Source organism: Ovis aries, chromosome 12 (assembly GCF_016772045.2).
Source record: "Ovis aries strain OAR_USU_Benz2616 breed Rambouillet chromosome 12, ARS-UI_Ramb_v3.0, whole genome shotgun sequence".
Taxonomy (NCBI): domain Eukaryota; kingdom Metazoa; phylum Chordata; class Mammalia; order Artiodactyla; family Bovidae; genus Ovis; species Ovis aries.
The window spans coordinates 20,657,065-20,673,951 of NC_056065.1; the positions used below are offsets into that span (position 1 = coordinate 20,657,065).

At 40.9% G+C, this 16,887-nt stretch overlaps 1 long non-coding RNA gene across 1 annotated transcript; it reads left to right on the plus strand.

Annotated features, from left to right (window-relative positions):
• Positions 1 to 799: 799 nt before the first annotated feature.
• Positions 800 to 13,415, plus strand: LOC121820763 (uncharacterized). The gene is made up of 2 exons (XR_006061447.2): positions 800 to 4,967; positions 8,295 to 13,415. It is a non-coding gene; the product is annotated as an uncharacterized LOC121820763 (long non-coding RNA).
• Positions 13,416 to 16,887: the final 3,472 nt, after the last annotated feature.

Sequence of the window (16,887 nt, forward strand, 5' to 3'; positions counted from 1 at the left end):
CCTTGACCTGAAGGGAACACCTCCTCTGGAAGTGACAGGTAATTTAGCCTTCTCGCTAAGTTCTGGGGCTCTCTGGTGGTGAATTATGTATGGTGCTTCTATGATACAGACACCTGTCCACTGAGAGCCAAACCAAAGCTGATAGATTCTTCTTAAAGACCTTAGATTAGACATAAACTACTCCCCCCCGCCCCCGCCAACCACTCCCGCCCAAGAAAAGTCATCATGATGCCAGTCACCTCCCTTCTCCTTTCCTCCCGTGATTTCAAGAGGATCCGAGAGGGGCCTAAGACAAAACCGAGCAAAGTTTGCTTTTAAAAAAGTGATTCTTTAGCCAGCACTCCAGTTTCTTTTTTCCGCCTACTTCTCTGAAACAACCCAAAACCCTTTTATGTTGGAACAATAAACTTGTGAATGATGAATTACCCATGTGTGTCTCCCACCCCCACCTCAGCTCTTAAAATAATTCACCAAACTGTATCATTAAGTGTGCTGTTAATTAAATCAGTTTCCAGCAAGGTTGCCAGCCAGTTCAAGAGCAGCGTTCCGACTAAAAAAAGCAAAATGACGTCACGCTCTGTTCTTGGCCATAGGTTATAATTTGAGACAGGTGAATCAAACGTTTTGGATCTGAAGAAGAGGAAAAGAGTAATGTTGATGGCACTGAGAAAATCCTGCTGAATATAAAGAGAGGCTAGAGAAACAGACATTCATGAAATGGTTTAAAGCTCATCATGGGTGGCGGGAAGGAACGAGGGGCAGGGTTCTCCTAAATACGCTTCAAATGTGTGTCTTGCTCAGATGGTTCCTCTCCAGACAGATTGTGGCCAGGAGTCATATGGCATCCACAGAACCACCTCAAGAGCAACAGAAATGGCTCAGGGAATTTGGTGCCCTGGGGAAGACCCTTTGAAATGCTATTTTTGTTGTTCACTGTTTATCGTGCTGGTGGTAACATAGAAGAGGGAGGGCTTCCATCCCAGGAGTAAATCTCTTTCTGAAGCGCGGTTTGAGGCTGAAAATTTGCTTGGAGCTCTTGCTGTGAGCTGTTCAGCCCAGGACTAACCTTTCATCCTGCTTCTCCCCCTGGAATTGAAGGGGTGAAGCCCGCTCTTCTCTGCAGCAGTGGCCACTTCCCCTACTCCCTACCCAGGAGAGTCCAGCAAGCAAAACACCATCAACTGCTGACTCCAGGGCCGGCAGGTCCATATCCATTAAAGATGGGATGTAAATGGGGGAAAAAATCTCCTAAGGGGAACCCCTCCCACAGCCACTGTGCTCCAGGGTCCCTGCCAGAATGCAGACAGAGAATCTCATTAGGAATCTAATACAATAAAGACATGTAGATCTTAAGGGTGGGGGTGAAGTGCAAATCAAATTAGCTTCATTACTTTATTCTGCACCTCACAGCGCTTCTGCCGGTGGACAATTGCATTAGATCAGTGAGGAGATCAAAAGGCAAAACACTCCCTGGAAATTCATTGTGTATTCAAGCAAGACTAGGGGGGCTGAGGAGAACTGGGAGGAGGAGGCAGTGGTGAATTGTGTTGACCCAAGACATAAATTTCATACATCTACCCACACTGGTGCTGGGTCCTTTGCTTTGCTTGTCCAGCTCCCAGGTCAATGTCTTGTTTCCTGTTGGTGGTGAGATGGGACAGTGAGGCCTAAAGTGAGAGGAGAGAAATCAGTGTCCATGCCTCCGACTTGGCCCTTGAGTCATTTGAACTTTGGGAGTTTTGCTTTGATGCTTCTGACATGTCAGAAGGCCCTTTGCATTATTTACGTAAATACATTCTGCCCAAATGTCTCTAGACTTCTTTGTCAGCCACTGAAATGGAGAAGGAGAAATGTTCAGGAAGGGAAATGTAAACATATTTGGCCAAAAAAATTGGTGACATGTGTATCTTGACAAGAGATATAGCCAGAAACATTCTTGTTTTTTTGCAAATTAAACTACAGGGAAATATGACAGCAAAGTAAAGAGCACCATAATTCAGCACATGCTATGTTCAGGTAAATAAGAGTTAACTGAGAAGTTGGAGGAAGACAGAATTGTATGACAGGTGCCAAAAACTAAGAAAATGCTCAAAACAAAGCAGCAACAACAGCAAAATAACAGGCGATGTGTCTGTCAATGATTTGGGTGCTTTTCTAGATATGAGAAGATACAAGAATTGGGATCATAAAATCTTCTCTCCAGGTTTTCCCCAGAGCACTGTGTGCCTCTTTCCTAATCTCCACGCTGAATACCTTTCAGTTGTGTTGAAAGTCAGTGGCTCGTGATTTAATCCTTTTAGAGGCAGATGGTAAGTGCCAAGTTTTAGGTTGCAGACTTTAGTTAACAATAATTTATGAATATTGGTCCACTATTTGTCACAAATGAACCATCCTAATGTAAGACATTAATAATAGAGGAGATTCCATGCTTGGGTATATAGGAAAGCTCTGTACTATCTTTGCAATAAACCTAAAACTGTTTTAAAAAGTAAAGTCTCTAATAAACAGTGGATAACATGGCCATACTCTCAAAAAACTTTCAATCAAGTGGAAAATAATCCCTGAGACCTCTATACTAAATTCCTTTCCTAGTAGAGTTGGTGCTCATCAGAAAATCAAACCACTAGAGTATTGCCAGATTGAACTTAATGGAAATTAATCTTAAAATTAAAAAAATTAGGAACTAGTTACTATTGACATTATCTGAAACTATTGTCTTATTCAATAACTACAGAGGAAAGATGATAAGAAATCCACTGAGGAAGTTTATTTTGGTTAGTTTGCTTTTGTGTGTAGGTCTTCTTTTACTGTATATCTATTAATGGGACACTCTTCACATATCAACAAATGCTGGATAGTATTGGGTTGGCCATAAAGTTCATTCAGATTTGTCCATAAGATATTATGGAAAAGCCAGAATGAACTTTTTAGCCAACCCAATATTATCCAGTGGCCACATGTGTTCTCTCTCTCTCCCCTCCTTCTCACTCACTCACACATTCACACATATAACATCTTATCCCCAGTCTCTTCACCCGACTCCATGAAGATAATTGTGGTTGATCCCAATCACCTCTTGGGTCAAAGGCCCATCTAAAAGTCCAGACAATCCATTGACCTACACGTCAGTAGACACATACTGACGATCAATTTTGTGCAGTCGCTGAGAGCAATGTGAGAGGGAATAGAGAAAGAAAGCCCTAAGACAGAACAGGAATTGGCACACTTCTGTGGTTCATCTTCCCAGAACTGGTATAACCAATAGAAAGCACCATTTCTAGGTTGTTCAGGGGGACTGCAACTTCTCAATTCAAAGTTTTACATTAAAAAAAAAAGATGAACTTGAGCCAATCCCTGAAAGAGTGTTGGATTTGAATAAGGTGGGAAACTGGGAGCTGAGGGAAAGTATGGCAAAGGTGTAGGGAAGGGGCAACATAAGAAGGAGAGACTACTGTATGTTGAAGAGTGGGTACCTACATGTAAGAATGGGCAGGTAAAGCTGGTATTGAAAGGAGATCATGGGGTCTACCAGGAAGTTCTAATGATCGTGTAGGCACTGGGAATTAGAATTTATGATCAGTAAAATACCAGCACTGTAGCATTAAGAATTTTGTGGTTGAGCCTGTAGGAAACGCAGATTCAATCCCTGGGTTGGGAAGATCCCCTGGACTAGGAAATGGCAACCTACTCCAATATCCTTGCCTGTAAAAAATCCCATAGACTGGGGAGCCTGCAGGGCTACAGTCCATGGGGTCAGAAAAGAGTATGACACAACTTAGCAACTAAACAACTATATAGATATATGTGTGTGTTTAATAATTTGGGTGAACAATCTTCAGAAATTCTATGATATAATATAATATCATATGACATAATATGTTAGGATAGAATATAATATCATGTAATAGAATAATATCATGAGTGTTTGCATCTTCAGTTGCTCTGTTTTGTCTGACTATTTGCAACCCCATGGATTGGGACCAACCAGACTCCTCTGTCCCTGGGATTTCCCAGGCAGGAATACTGGAGTGGGCGGCCATTTCCTGTGATATAATATAATATGTTATGTTATATCACATTAAATTCCATGGCAACTAACTAGCCACTTCAGAGATAGCAATCTGATATATAGGGTGTTCCTAAAGTATATAGAACCTGGGATAAATGTTTTATTTTATAGAGCTTCTGTCTATATAAACAATTTGACCAGAAAATTCATGAGTCAAGTGAGATATAGTGGTTTATCAATGAAGGTTTAGAATAATGAAGAGGGAAGAGGCACTTACAGAGTCGCTTACCATTCAATCAGGGCCTATGGAGATTCTCCTTACTGTGTAGGTATCATCAATTCCTGTTCAAGCCCAGAAATCATCCCTTTGTTTCCTTATTGTCAAATGCTCCATTTGAGCTAATTTACTAAAACATAGCAATACTGTTATTACTCATCATGCCATGACTTTTCAGAATCTATTTGTTTTAAAACAATACAGGTCATTTTTGCTTCTGCAGTTCCGTGATACCATTTATTCAATACCAGCATCCATGGTGCCATCCATGAATGTCAGTTAATGGTGACTCTCAAAGGTTGTTACTTTGCTTTTTCAAGGATGACCATGAATGCAAGGCATAAACGGTGGGCAGGAAAATGTGAACAATGTTTTATTTTCAGGTTATGCGAGATTGTGCAATCAGAATTTTACACAGGAACAGATCTTCTGATCACGACTGCTCTTGAACCTTTGGCTATCATTTCTGCATTCGTCAGTGATGAGCACCCCCCTGCCTTCTCGCTGCCACCCGTGGCCATTGTGAGAAAAGCGATTGATTCCATGCCCACGAGGAATGTTTTCTGTCTCTCTCTCTTGAAGATTGGCTGGAGAAGGCATGCTGTTGGAAGAGCCTGTTGGTTTGGCTGGGCAAGGACCACCCCAGGACTGCCTGGCATGTGGCATGAAGCTTGTAAGGAGGTGGGTAACCATCCTGGTTGCCGACAGCAGGGAGCACACAGGAAATCTGTCCTGCAGCCTAGAGCCCCCATTGCAGCCTGGAATCCTTAATTCCTCCTTGTGTCCTTTGTGAGTGAGGGTCATTGCACTCAGCACATCATCACCATTTTGGCTGACAAGTTTCACAGGTCTCACTTTCATCAGAGAGTGCCCCAGAGGGAGAAGAAACACGCAGGTCCCTGCATGGGCTCTGGGCTCCTCTTCTCTCCCAGATAGGAGAGCTAGACTTTGAAAATTTTGAAGAAAGCCCTTCCTGAACAGGTGGGGAATGTTGGGCTGCTGAGGGCTAGGTGGGGGTGAGGGTTCCCTTGCCTGGATCTGAAATTCCAGACCTGAAATTCCCAACCACCTTTAAAAAAAAGCAGTTTAACGGTAACAATTAAAAAGTGCGCTACTGATTTGTCGATTTCATAATGGATTTCGTTCTGTTTGAAGGTGTTAATTTAACCCATAAATAGGGCCAATTTTTGTTGGGTTTCACAGAAACTTTGGGAACTGGGCAGAAATGAGTGGTTAATGCAAAAACAATACATCAAGTCAGGCTGATGAGCAAACAAGGATTTCTGGATGTGAACTGAGGACATGTGTTGCCCTGGTTGCTGTCAGCAGCCATCTGAAGCCCAGGATGAAGCTGCTGAAACATAAAGCCAACACATGAAGGAGGACAGAGCTCAAAAAATTCTAGAAACAGGAGCTGTTTCTTGATTAGGCCATGTTTTAACTTTTCTCTAGATTTTTGAATTACATGAACTGCCCCTGGATCCTTTTGTAATCCTTAAACCAGTTTGAAATGGATTTGTTTTATTACTTAAAATCATATAGAGGACTTCCTAATGGCTCAGTGGTAAAGAATCTGCCTGCTAATGCAGGAGACACGGCTTCAGTCCCTGGTCTGGGAAGATACTATGTGCTGTGGAGCAGTTAAGCCTATGCACCATGACTATTGAGCCTGTGTCAAGGAGCCACAATTGCTGAGCTCACAAGCTGCAGTTCTGAAGCCCTTGTGCCCTGGAGCCTGTGCTCCACAACAGGAGAAGCCACCGCAATGAGAAGCCATGCATTACAACTAGGGAGTAGCCTCTGCTTGCTGCAACTAGAGAAAAGCCCACACAGCAAAGAAGACCCAGCACAGCCAAAAATAAATACAAATAAATTAAAAAATAATAATAAAAAGAAAAAACATAGAGAACCTCATTGGTAAAAGCATTGACTGTAAAGCACGCAGAGCTGGACTTCTCAGGCTAAGAAGAAAATAGAAATAACCAGAAAGTGAATAGGCAGCTGAGAAAAACTCTGAAAACTAGGGAGAGGCCCCTGAGCATCCTCTAGAAAAATCACTCTGACTTATCCAGAAGGAAATGAGGATTCTGAATATCCTTGAACCTTTATCAAAGTGCTATCAGCCTTTATTATTTACTTTCCCTGTCATTTTTATCTTTCTTGACTCTCCCAAGAATCATTGACTGAATCCTATTTAGGAATTTGACGGTTTTTGTTTAGTTACTAAGTGATGTCTGACCCTTTTGTGACCCTTCTGACTATAGGCCGCTAGGCTTCTCTGTCCATGGAATTTCCCAGGAAAGACTACTGGAGTTGGTTGCCATTGCCTTCTCCAGGGGATCTTCCCAATGCAGGGATCAAAGCTGTGTCTCCTTCACTGGTAGGCAGATTGTCTACCCCTGAGCCACTAGGGAAATCCTAAGAATTTGATTAAATGTTCAGTTCAGTCACTCAGTCATGTCCGACTCTTTACAAGCCCATGGACTGCAGCAAGCCAGGCTTCCCTGTCCATCACCAATACCTGGAGCTTACTCAAACTCATGTCCATTGAGTCGGTGATGCCATCCAACCAGCTCATCCTCTGTCATCCCCTTCTCCTCCCACCTTCAATCTTTCCTAGCATCAGGGTCTTTTCTAAGGAGTCAGTTCTTTGCATCAAGTGGCCAAAGTATTGGAGCTTCAGCTTCAGCATCAGTCCTTCCAATGAATATTCAGGACTGATTTCCTTTAGGATTGACTAGTTTGATCTCCTTGCTGTCCAAGAGACTCTCAAGAGTCTTCTCCAACACCACAATTCAAAAACATCAATTCTTTGGTGCTCAGCTTTCTTTTTGGCCCAACTCTCACATCCATACATGACTATGGGAAAAACCATGACTAGATGGACCTTTGTTGGCCAAGTAATGTCTCTGCTTTTTAATGCACTGTCTATGTTTGTCATAGCTTTTCTTCCAAGGAGCAAGCATCTTTTAATTTCATGGCTGCAGTCACCATCTGCAGTGATTTTGGAGCCCAAGAAGATGAAGTCTGTCACTGTTTCCATTGTTTCCCCATCTATTTGCCATGAAGTGATAGGACCACATGCCATGATCTTAGTTTTTTGAATGCTGAGTTTTAAGCCAGCTTTTTCACTCTCCTCTTTCACTTTCATCAAGAGGCTCTTTAGTTCCTTGTCACTTTCTGCCATAAGGGTAGTGTCAACTGCATATGTGAAATTATTGATATTTCTCCCAGCAATCTTGATTCCAGCTTGTGCTTCATCCAGCCTGGCATTTCACATGATATACTCTGCATGTAAATCAAATAAGCAGCTTCACAATGTACAGCTTTGACATATTCCTCTCCCAGTTTGGAACCAGTCTGTTGTTCCATGTCCAGTTCTAACTGTAGCTTCTTGATCTGCATACAGATTTCTCAGTAGTCAGGTAAGGTGATCTGGTATTCCCATCTGTTTAAGAATTTTCCACAGTTTGCTGTAATCCACACAGTGTAATCAATAAAGCAGAAGTAGATGTTTTCCTGGAACTCTCGTGCTTTTTCTATGATCCAACGGATGTTGGCAATTTGATCTCCGGTTCCTCTGTCTTTTCTAAATCCAGTTTGAACATCTGGAAATTACAGTTCACGTACTGTTAAAGCCTCAGTTGGAGAATTTTGAGCGTTACTTTGCTAGCGTGTGAGATGAGTACAACTATGCGGTAGTTTGAGCATTCTTTGGCATTGCCTTTCTTTGGGATTGGAGTGAAAACTGAGCTTTACCAGTCCTGTGGCCACTGCTGAGTTTTCCAAATTTGCTGGCATATTGAGTGCAGCACTTTCACACCATCATCTTTCAGGATTAAGTGTTATCTTTTCTTTTTCTTATATGGCTCTAATTTACATGTATTCTTTCTTCAGATAGATTACAGTTATCTTGTACCAGGGTCTGTGGAAGGTAGCTTTCAGGGCAAGTCTTCAATGACCCCCTTCCTTTTCCTTATAACTGTGCATAATTCCCTCCTCTTGAAGGTGGGCTCCCTGGTGACCTGCTTCTAACACACAGAATACAGCCAAAGGGATGGAGGGTCACTTCTGCCTTCGGTGAGACAAGACTGCAGTTTCTCTCTTGCTGGACTCTTGCTCTACAGAGGAAGAACATCCAAAGTTGTAAAATGTAATATATATGGGATTATTTTAAAAATGCCAAGTGCTGCCTCTAAACCATAATAAAATATGACTGATGAGAATTGTTTGGCTGTCCTTTATTTCTCTTCTAGCTTGCGAGTAAAAAGATCATCTCCATAGCATATGCCAGTATCCACAGTTTTATCACACCTAAAGATGGTCCCTGGGCTTCCCTAGTGACTCAGATGTTAAGGAATCCGCCGGTAATGCTGAAGACCCGGGTTCGGTCCCTGAGTCAGGAAGACTCCCTGGAGGAGGGAACGGCATGCCTCTCCAGTACTCTTGCCTGGAGAGTCCCAGGAACAAAGGAGCCTGGCGGGCTACAGTCCATGGGTCATGAAGAGTCAGACATGACTGAGCAGCGAAGCACGCATACAACACGCAAGGTGGTCCCTAAGGGCCTGGCTGGTGGAAAAGCAAACATGTCTGCGTGTTTCCCTCTGTTTTCTTTCTTTGTCTGCCTCCCTTCCAGCCTCACCCACCCCCCCACCTCCAGCCATAAGGCACTGTGTCACTCCGTGCCTGCATTTGGCTGTCTTTTCACTTCTGAGCTGAACTTCTGAAAGAGTTTAAAGGGGAGATGAACTGACAAGGAGATTTGCTTGTCTCACAACTCAGCTCAGCCTGCCTTTAATTAAAAATGGTATTGATTTTTCCCTGTTCTAATGATAGGCACTAGTCTGCCCTCCCTGTGTTAGTCACTGACAGTTTAAGTATGAAACAAAGGGCATTTATTCAGCACTTAATTTGAAATTATGACTGATTAAATAGTGATTTATCAGAAGAACTACATCTGTGTAAGCGTTTTTTTTTTTTTTTTTTAATGTTCACTTTAACCAGAGTTTGGAAGGTATAGCTGGATGATTAGAACAATTCTCTTCCCTTCTTACTTTTATCCTTCCCTGGTTTTAGAACAAAATGAAAAACAAAATTTTTGCTGAATTCAGGATCAAGAAACATGGGAGAGAAAAGAATTTTATTTTTTAAAATTGTAATGGTGTATAGCTGATTTACAGTGTTGTGTTAGTTTCAGACATATGCAAAGTGAACCAGTTATACATATACGTATACCCACTTTTCCTTAGATTCTTTTCTTATACAGGTCATTATAGAGTATTGAGGAGAGTGCCCTGTACTATACAGTAGGTCCTTATTAGTTATCTATTTTATATAGAAATCAGACCTGAATGTGTCTGAGAAGTCAACTGATAAGTTGCCATGCTGCCTTCGGGGAACAAAATATTGAATTTTACCTGGTCTACATTCTTCTCCCACCTGCTCCCTCTGTGTTCATATTTCACACAGTGTTCGGTGCTATAGAAATTGACCCAACATCCAAGAAGGAAAGACAGTGCTCAGAGGAAGTTTACAATGAAGATACTAGAATAAGGGAGAAGGCAATGGCACCCCACTCCAGTACTCTTGCCTGGAAAATCCCATGGATGGAGTAGCCTGGTAGGCTACAGTCCATTGGGTCACTAGGAGTCAGACACGACTGAGCAACTTCGCTTTCACTTTTCACTTTCATGCATTGGAGAAGGAAATGGCAACCCACTCCAGTGTTCTTGCCTGGAGAATCCCAGGGATGGGGAAGCCTGGTGGGCTGCTGTCTATGGGGTCACACAGAGTCGGACACGACTGAAGTGACGTAGCAGCAGCAGCAGCAGCAGCAGCATAATAAGGGAAGAAAGTTATGCTCACATAATATAATTGACCATGCAGTGCAGTCAACCTTCATTAACCTTTCAGTTCAGCTCTTTTCCAGCCATGAGTTGGCCCAGTGTGCCCTCCTTCCTTAGAGATATGAGCAGTAGTATGTCTTTTTTGATTAAGAACACAAGTTCTAGTGGTCTTCAGGCTCAACTTGATCTTCTTATACTTCACCTTCTCCATCTGCAAAATGGGACTAATATTCATAGTACTGCCACTGTGTAGAGTTAATGGGAAAATTACAGTGATAGCATTAAACAAAACAATTGGAACAGTGTCTGATGCATAATAAACACCCCTAAATACTACAAAATTTCATCATCTATAGGACACTATTACAAGATATGTCTTAAATTTCACACATATTAACTTATTTTAAAAAGTACCTAAGACCGGAGAAGGCAATGGCACCCCACTCCAGTACTCTTGCCTGGAAAATCCCATGGATGGAGGAGCCTGGTGGGCTGCAGTCCACGGGGTCGCGAAGAGTCGGGCACGACTGAGCAACTTCACTTTCGCTTTTCACTTTCATGCATTTGGAGAAGGAAATGGCAACCCACTCCAGTGTTCTTGCCTGGAGAATCCCAGGGACAGTGGGCTCCTGTCTATGGGGTCACACAGAGGCGGACACGACTGAAGTGACTTAGCAGTAGCAGCAAGATAAACAAAAGCAGAGAAAATGTGTTGCCAACAGACCTGCCCTACATAAATGTTAAGGCAAGTTCTTCAGGAGCAAGGCAATAACACCAGATGAAAGTTCATATCAACTAAAGAAATGAAGATATCCAGAAACAGGAAATAAGTGAAAAAAGAATAAAATAAATTTTCTCATTTAAAAATTTCTCTAAAAGATAATTGTCCATTTAAAACAAAAATCATAAAATATATTATGCAGTTTGTAACATGTATAAGAATATAATGTAAGACAATAGCATAAATTTGAATTATATTACGATTCTTACATTAAATGTTAAGTGGGATAATAGTATTTGAAGGTAGTGTGTGATAACAGAATGATGTGCACTGTAAATCCTAGAGAAATCATCATAAAAGATGTTTAGCTAATGAGATAATAATGGAGAAAAAAATGACATGCTACTTAACCCAAAAAAGCAAGGAAAAAAGAAAATAACAACCAAAAAAGATGAGACAAATAAAAAACAAATTATAGAGCTAAACAATCAATCAAAAGTCAATTATTTTCCACCAGATAAAAAAAGAAAGCTTCAACTATAAAAGAATAGAAAAAGTATTAGTGTAACTAAAGTGGAAATATTAATATCAGACAAAGTAATCTTCCAGAAAGAAATATTATCAGGGTTAAAAAGAGCATTTCTTAATGCTAAAGTATTGATTCATTAGCATTCCTACATGAGTATGTACCTGGATGGATGACAAAAAAAGAGAAAAAAAGAAAAAGAAGGAAAAAGAGAGAGAAAGAGAAAAGGAGAATGATAAATATTTCATTTACGGTTGAAATTTTCAAAAGTCTTTTCTTGGTAACTGATTATGAAAGATTATAGGACTCTCTCTAAAATGCCAAAGTAAATATTTTAGGCTTTGCTGACCACATTCAGTATTTATTGTGTTTCTCTCTCTGTGTATGTATAAAACTTTAAATAATCCTTCAACCTGTAAATATTATGTTTAGCTTGCAGGTCATACAAGGATAATTTGCTGACCCCTGAAACAGAATATCCTTAGGTACCTAGGAGACTTCAACAACACTATCACCCACTAGCTCTGATTGGTAATTACAGAGCACTCCACTCAATTTGGAGAGAATGCCCGTCCTTTTCAAGTGCGCATAAAATCCTTGCTAAGATAAGTTGTATGCTAGGCCATATCTCACTAAACAAGTCTAGGTAAACATGAAGGGACTGAAATATATTATGTTCTCTAGCTCCAAAAGAATTAGATTGAAAATAATGGGAAAATATCAAGATAATTAGAATCCCCAAATATTTGGAAAGTAAACAATATACTTTTACATAACCTATGTGTCTGCATAACTCAAAGGACATATCACTAGAGAAATTAGAAACAGTTTGAACTGAATGAAAATAAACAACATTTGTGGATGCAGCCAGTGGTATACTGGAACTGGCTTATGTTGACTCATGAAAGCTGGTTGCATGCATGTATTCTTGTCTTTGCATTCAATGACGTTACATTGGTAAGTTGAAATTAGCCACAGTAGAAAAATCTATACCACAGATATTGACAGATTGTACAATCTAGAGCTTGTTTTCTTCTAGAGAGTCAGTTTAACACTGGATGTAGCTAAAGCAGTGTTTAGAGAGAAATTTATGGTTTAAACTACTTCTATTAGAAAAGAAAACTGAGCTAAAATCAAAGATGTAAGCTTTCATCTTAAAGTAAGAAAAAGGAAAGGAAATAGAGACAAAAATAGCTATCAGTGAAATAGAAGTCTAAAAATGAGATAAACCTATGGAATCAGAGTCATTTCTTTCAAATATCAATGAAAGGAATATTCCTCTAGCTAGACTCAATGAAAAATAAGAGAGATGCAAATTACTAACATTGAGAATGAAAGAAGGAATACAACTATAGGTTCTTCAGATATTAAAAAGAAATTAAGAGAGTGTTATGAATAACTTTAATGCAATAAATCTGACAATTGATATAAAATGGAGAAATTCCTTGAAAGATACAGATTACCAACAGTAATTCAAGAAGAAATAGAAAAGCTGTCTAGTCCTATATTGGTTAAAGACATTGAATTTGTAATTTTCATGTTGATGTATGGCGAAACCACCACAATATTGTAAAGCAATTATCCTCCAATTAAAATTAGTTAATTAATTTTTTAAAAAAAACCCTCCCCACAAAGAAAATACCGTGCTGGCTTCTCTGGTAAACACACACATTTTTAAAAAATGTGATAACAAATGCTACATAAACTCATTTAGAATATAAAAGAGGAGAAAACCCATTACTTTATGAGTCCAGTATTAACTTGATTCAAAGACATTGAAAGGAAAGAAAATCTCACACCGTGAACACAGAAGCGAAATTCTTTAACAAAAGATTTTTGACTTGAATCCTCTGTGTGTGTGTGTGTGTGTGTGTAGCTGGAACTCCTGGTAAATAAACTAATGATATTTGTCAGGAGTAAAGTCTTTATCTAGAGAATGTTCTTTACTAGATGTTTCTGATTTAGAATTGCTTATGGTAAACACCCTGATGTATAACTTAGTAATATTTGAGACATGACTCCCTGGAAAACGTCACCTTGGCTATAAGAACATATGCATATGAGATATAAAATGGAGATATTCTATAACAAAGACTTTCCGATGTGTCAGATGAACCACTGGCTTCACTTAAAGTGAAAGTGAAGTTGCTCAGTCATGTCTGACTCTTTGCAATGCCAAAGACTGTAGCCTACTATAGACCGTAGCCTACAGGCTTCTCCATCCATGGGATTTTCCAAGTAAGAGTACAGGAGTGGGTTGCCATTTCCTTCTCCAGGGGATCTTCCTGACCCAGGGATTGAACTCAGGTCTCCCGCATTGCAGGCAGATGCTTTACCCTCTGAACCACCAGGGAAGCCCAGCTTGATTAAGGACCTCAGCTATTATTCTGGCCCAGAGAGTCTGTGGTCAGTGCAGGAAGGATGTGCCTAGGGAATTGCGAGTTTTCACAGACCTTTCCCTGCTTTGCTTGTGCCTCTTGGTTGCTTGTATTCTTGAAAGTATCAGTAAAGCTTGATTATGTGAGTTGGTTAGCTCGGCATGTTAGCTCAATTGCTAAGTGGGATTTGTGCCAGGTATGCAAGTTTGGTTTACATTAAAAAATCAATCAATGCAATTCATCATGTAAATAGAATAAGAGTGACAGGTATAAACACAATACCATCTCATAACTCAATAATCATTTATTCCATAAATATGTATTGAGTGCCTTTCAAGTGCCAGGCACTGCTTTGATACTCTAAGTACAGCAGCGGGACAAACATGCACAAACACGCCACCACCACCACCAAGAGTCCTGTTCTCATCGAGTTTATATTCCATTCATATGAATCGAGCATCTACAAGAAGAAATTCAGATAAAATTATTTCTCAAGTATTTCAACACATAAAATGGTAGTTGCAAATATTTTGCTATAAATGAATAAAATCTTATCCATATGTTTTCAGAAGCCAATGACAGAGGATGAGATGGTTGGATGGCATCACCGACTCAATGGACATGAGTTTGGGTAAACTCTGGGAGCTGGTGATGGACAGAGAGGCCTGGCGTGCTGCAGTCCATGGGGTTGCAAAGAGTTGTACGCGACTGAGTGACTGAACTGAACTGAACTGAAGTTCACCAAGAACCACTACACTATATCATCATATGCGTAATCCCTGGATATTTTTGAGGCACATCTTGAATATTTATCATTTGAAAATGATATAGACAACTAGTTACCTCCTTTGACAGCTGAGTGGGCATTTCTACAAGGTTAGCCATAATCCTGCCTCACTTAATGTTGCAAAATTGCTCTTTTACTCCAAAGCGTTTATTTAATAGAGGCTTCTTAAGTTCTTTGATGGAGGATAGTTAGGACAAGTCTCAATCTGCACAAAGCAGAGGTTGGGACTCCCTATTGAACTGAGCTGGCTCTTTGTTCATCAAGACTGTGAAAGTCGAGGGTTCCCAGTACATATTTCCAGCTCCTTCTTCCCAATTCCTTCATCTTCTCCTTTTCTACTGTCACAATCAGGCATTCTTGAACTTCACATCTGCACATCAGCTCTGGATCATCTCTCCCCTTATCCCACAGATTGGTGCTCCTCTAGCTTTGCTGGGCAGTGGTGGCACTGGGTGCTGGCAGGATGGCTTCCTGGGCTGGAACCAGCGGACAGCAGGTGCTTCATTCCTTTTTCAGTATCCCCACCACTGACTAAGGATTTAGCATAAGCTAGACATTGCGGCCATGAAATTAAAAGATGCTTACTCCTTGGAAGAAAAGTTATGACCAAACTAGATAGCATATTCAAAAGCAGAGACATTACTTTGCCAACAAAGGTCCATCTTAGTCAAGGCTATGGTTTTTCCGGTGGTCATGTATGGATGTGAAAGTTGGACTGTGAAGAAGGCTGAGCGCCGAAGAATTGATGCTTTTGAACTGTGGTGTTGGAGAAGACTCTTGAGAGTCCCTTGGACTGCAAGGAGATCCAACCAGTCCATCCTGAATGAGATCAGTCCTGGGTATTCATTGGAAGGACTGATGCTAAAGCTGAAACTCCAGTACTTTGGCCACCTCATGCGAAGAGTTGACTCATTGGAAAAGACCCTGATGCTGGGAGGGATTGGGGGCAGGAGCAGAAGGGGACGACAAAGGATGAGATGGCTGGATGGCATCACCAACTTGATGGACATGAGTTTGAGTAAACTCTGGGAGTTGGTGATGGACAGGGAGGCCTGGAGTGCTACAATTCAAGGGGTAGCAAAGAGTCGGACAAGACTGAGCGACTGAACTGAACTGAGACATCCCTTTCCTTATCTTTTATTCAAAAGAGAATATTCTTCCTATTCGGAAGGCTTTGCCCCTCACCGCATTTGACACAAGGCATTCATAAGTTCCCTGGCACTGTATGTCTCACTGCAGAGCTTGGTTTGCATTACAAAAGTCACCGCATTTGCTGAAAATAGCTTCCTCTTAGTTAGTCCTAGGATGTTTGTGTTTTTGTTTAGTTCGGGCTTAATCCCAATAGGAGAGGATTTTTCAGTTAATACTGCCCCTCATAATTATAAGAATAAAATGAATTGAATGATTACAAAAGACTGAATTAAATAGTTTCCATACATCCATCAAGACATTTGGGTGTTAATTATAGACTCTAGCATAAAACAAGCACTAGAGAATGGCTGGACTATAAAAAGTAGAAATCCCTTTATTCCCACATTTTACATGCATTTTGAAGAGTCAAGATGCTAAATTCTGTGGTTAAATTGACACAGCATCTCTATGAATTATGATTTCTAAGAAATATATATTTGGTCTTCATCCCTGTTTCTGGCACAGAGCTCCTAAAACCCTTGAAATTTCCCAAATGATAGGTGATGAAGGTTGTCTTCGGTTGTGTCAGTGAGATGCCTTTTGGAAACCACTTAAGGATGGGAACTGGTTGCCAACGGAATCAACTACGTGGAGGCTCAGATGGTAAAGAATGGACCTGCAGTGAGGGAGACCCGGGTTTGATCCCTGGGTCGGGACGATCCCTGGAAGAGGGGACTGGCAACCCACTCCAGCATTCTTGCCTGGAGAATCCCATAGACAGAGGACCCTGGCCGGCTACAATCCATGGGGTCACAAAAAGTCGGAGAAGGCTGAGCGACTAACACTAAGGATGGGAGCTGGTTGCCAATGGAGCCAACCAAGTGATTTAGCCTGAAACAAATAGATTGCCAGATATTTCTACAGTAAGGATGGGTTTATTTCAGGCTAAGCAGAGGATTGCAATTTGGGGTCTGCAACAATTTCAAGCCACAAACAAGTCCCTGCACAGTAAGAGGAGAACTCTTATAGAGGGAGAAAACAAGTTGAGAGACAGTAGCAAATAGTCCGCTTTTCATTGGCTGAGATTTTCCAGGAAAAAGGAGGAGTCTTTCTTCTTCCGGTTGGGCTGTTATTGCAGGGCATGAGAGCGCCCCCTTGTGGTCTCTCCACTCTATTTAATTGAGGTTTCTGTTTATTAATTTTTTTTTTTTA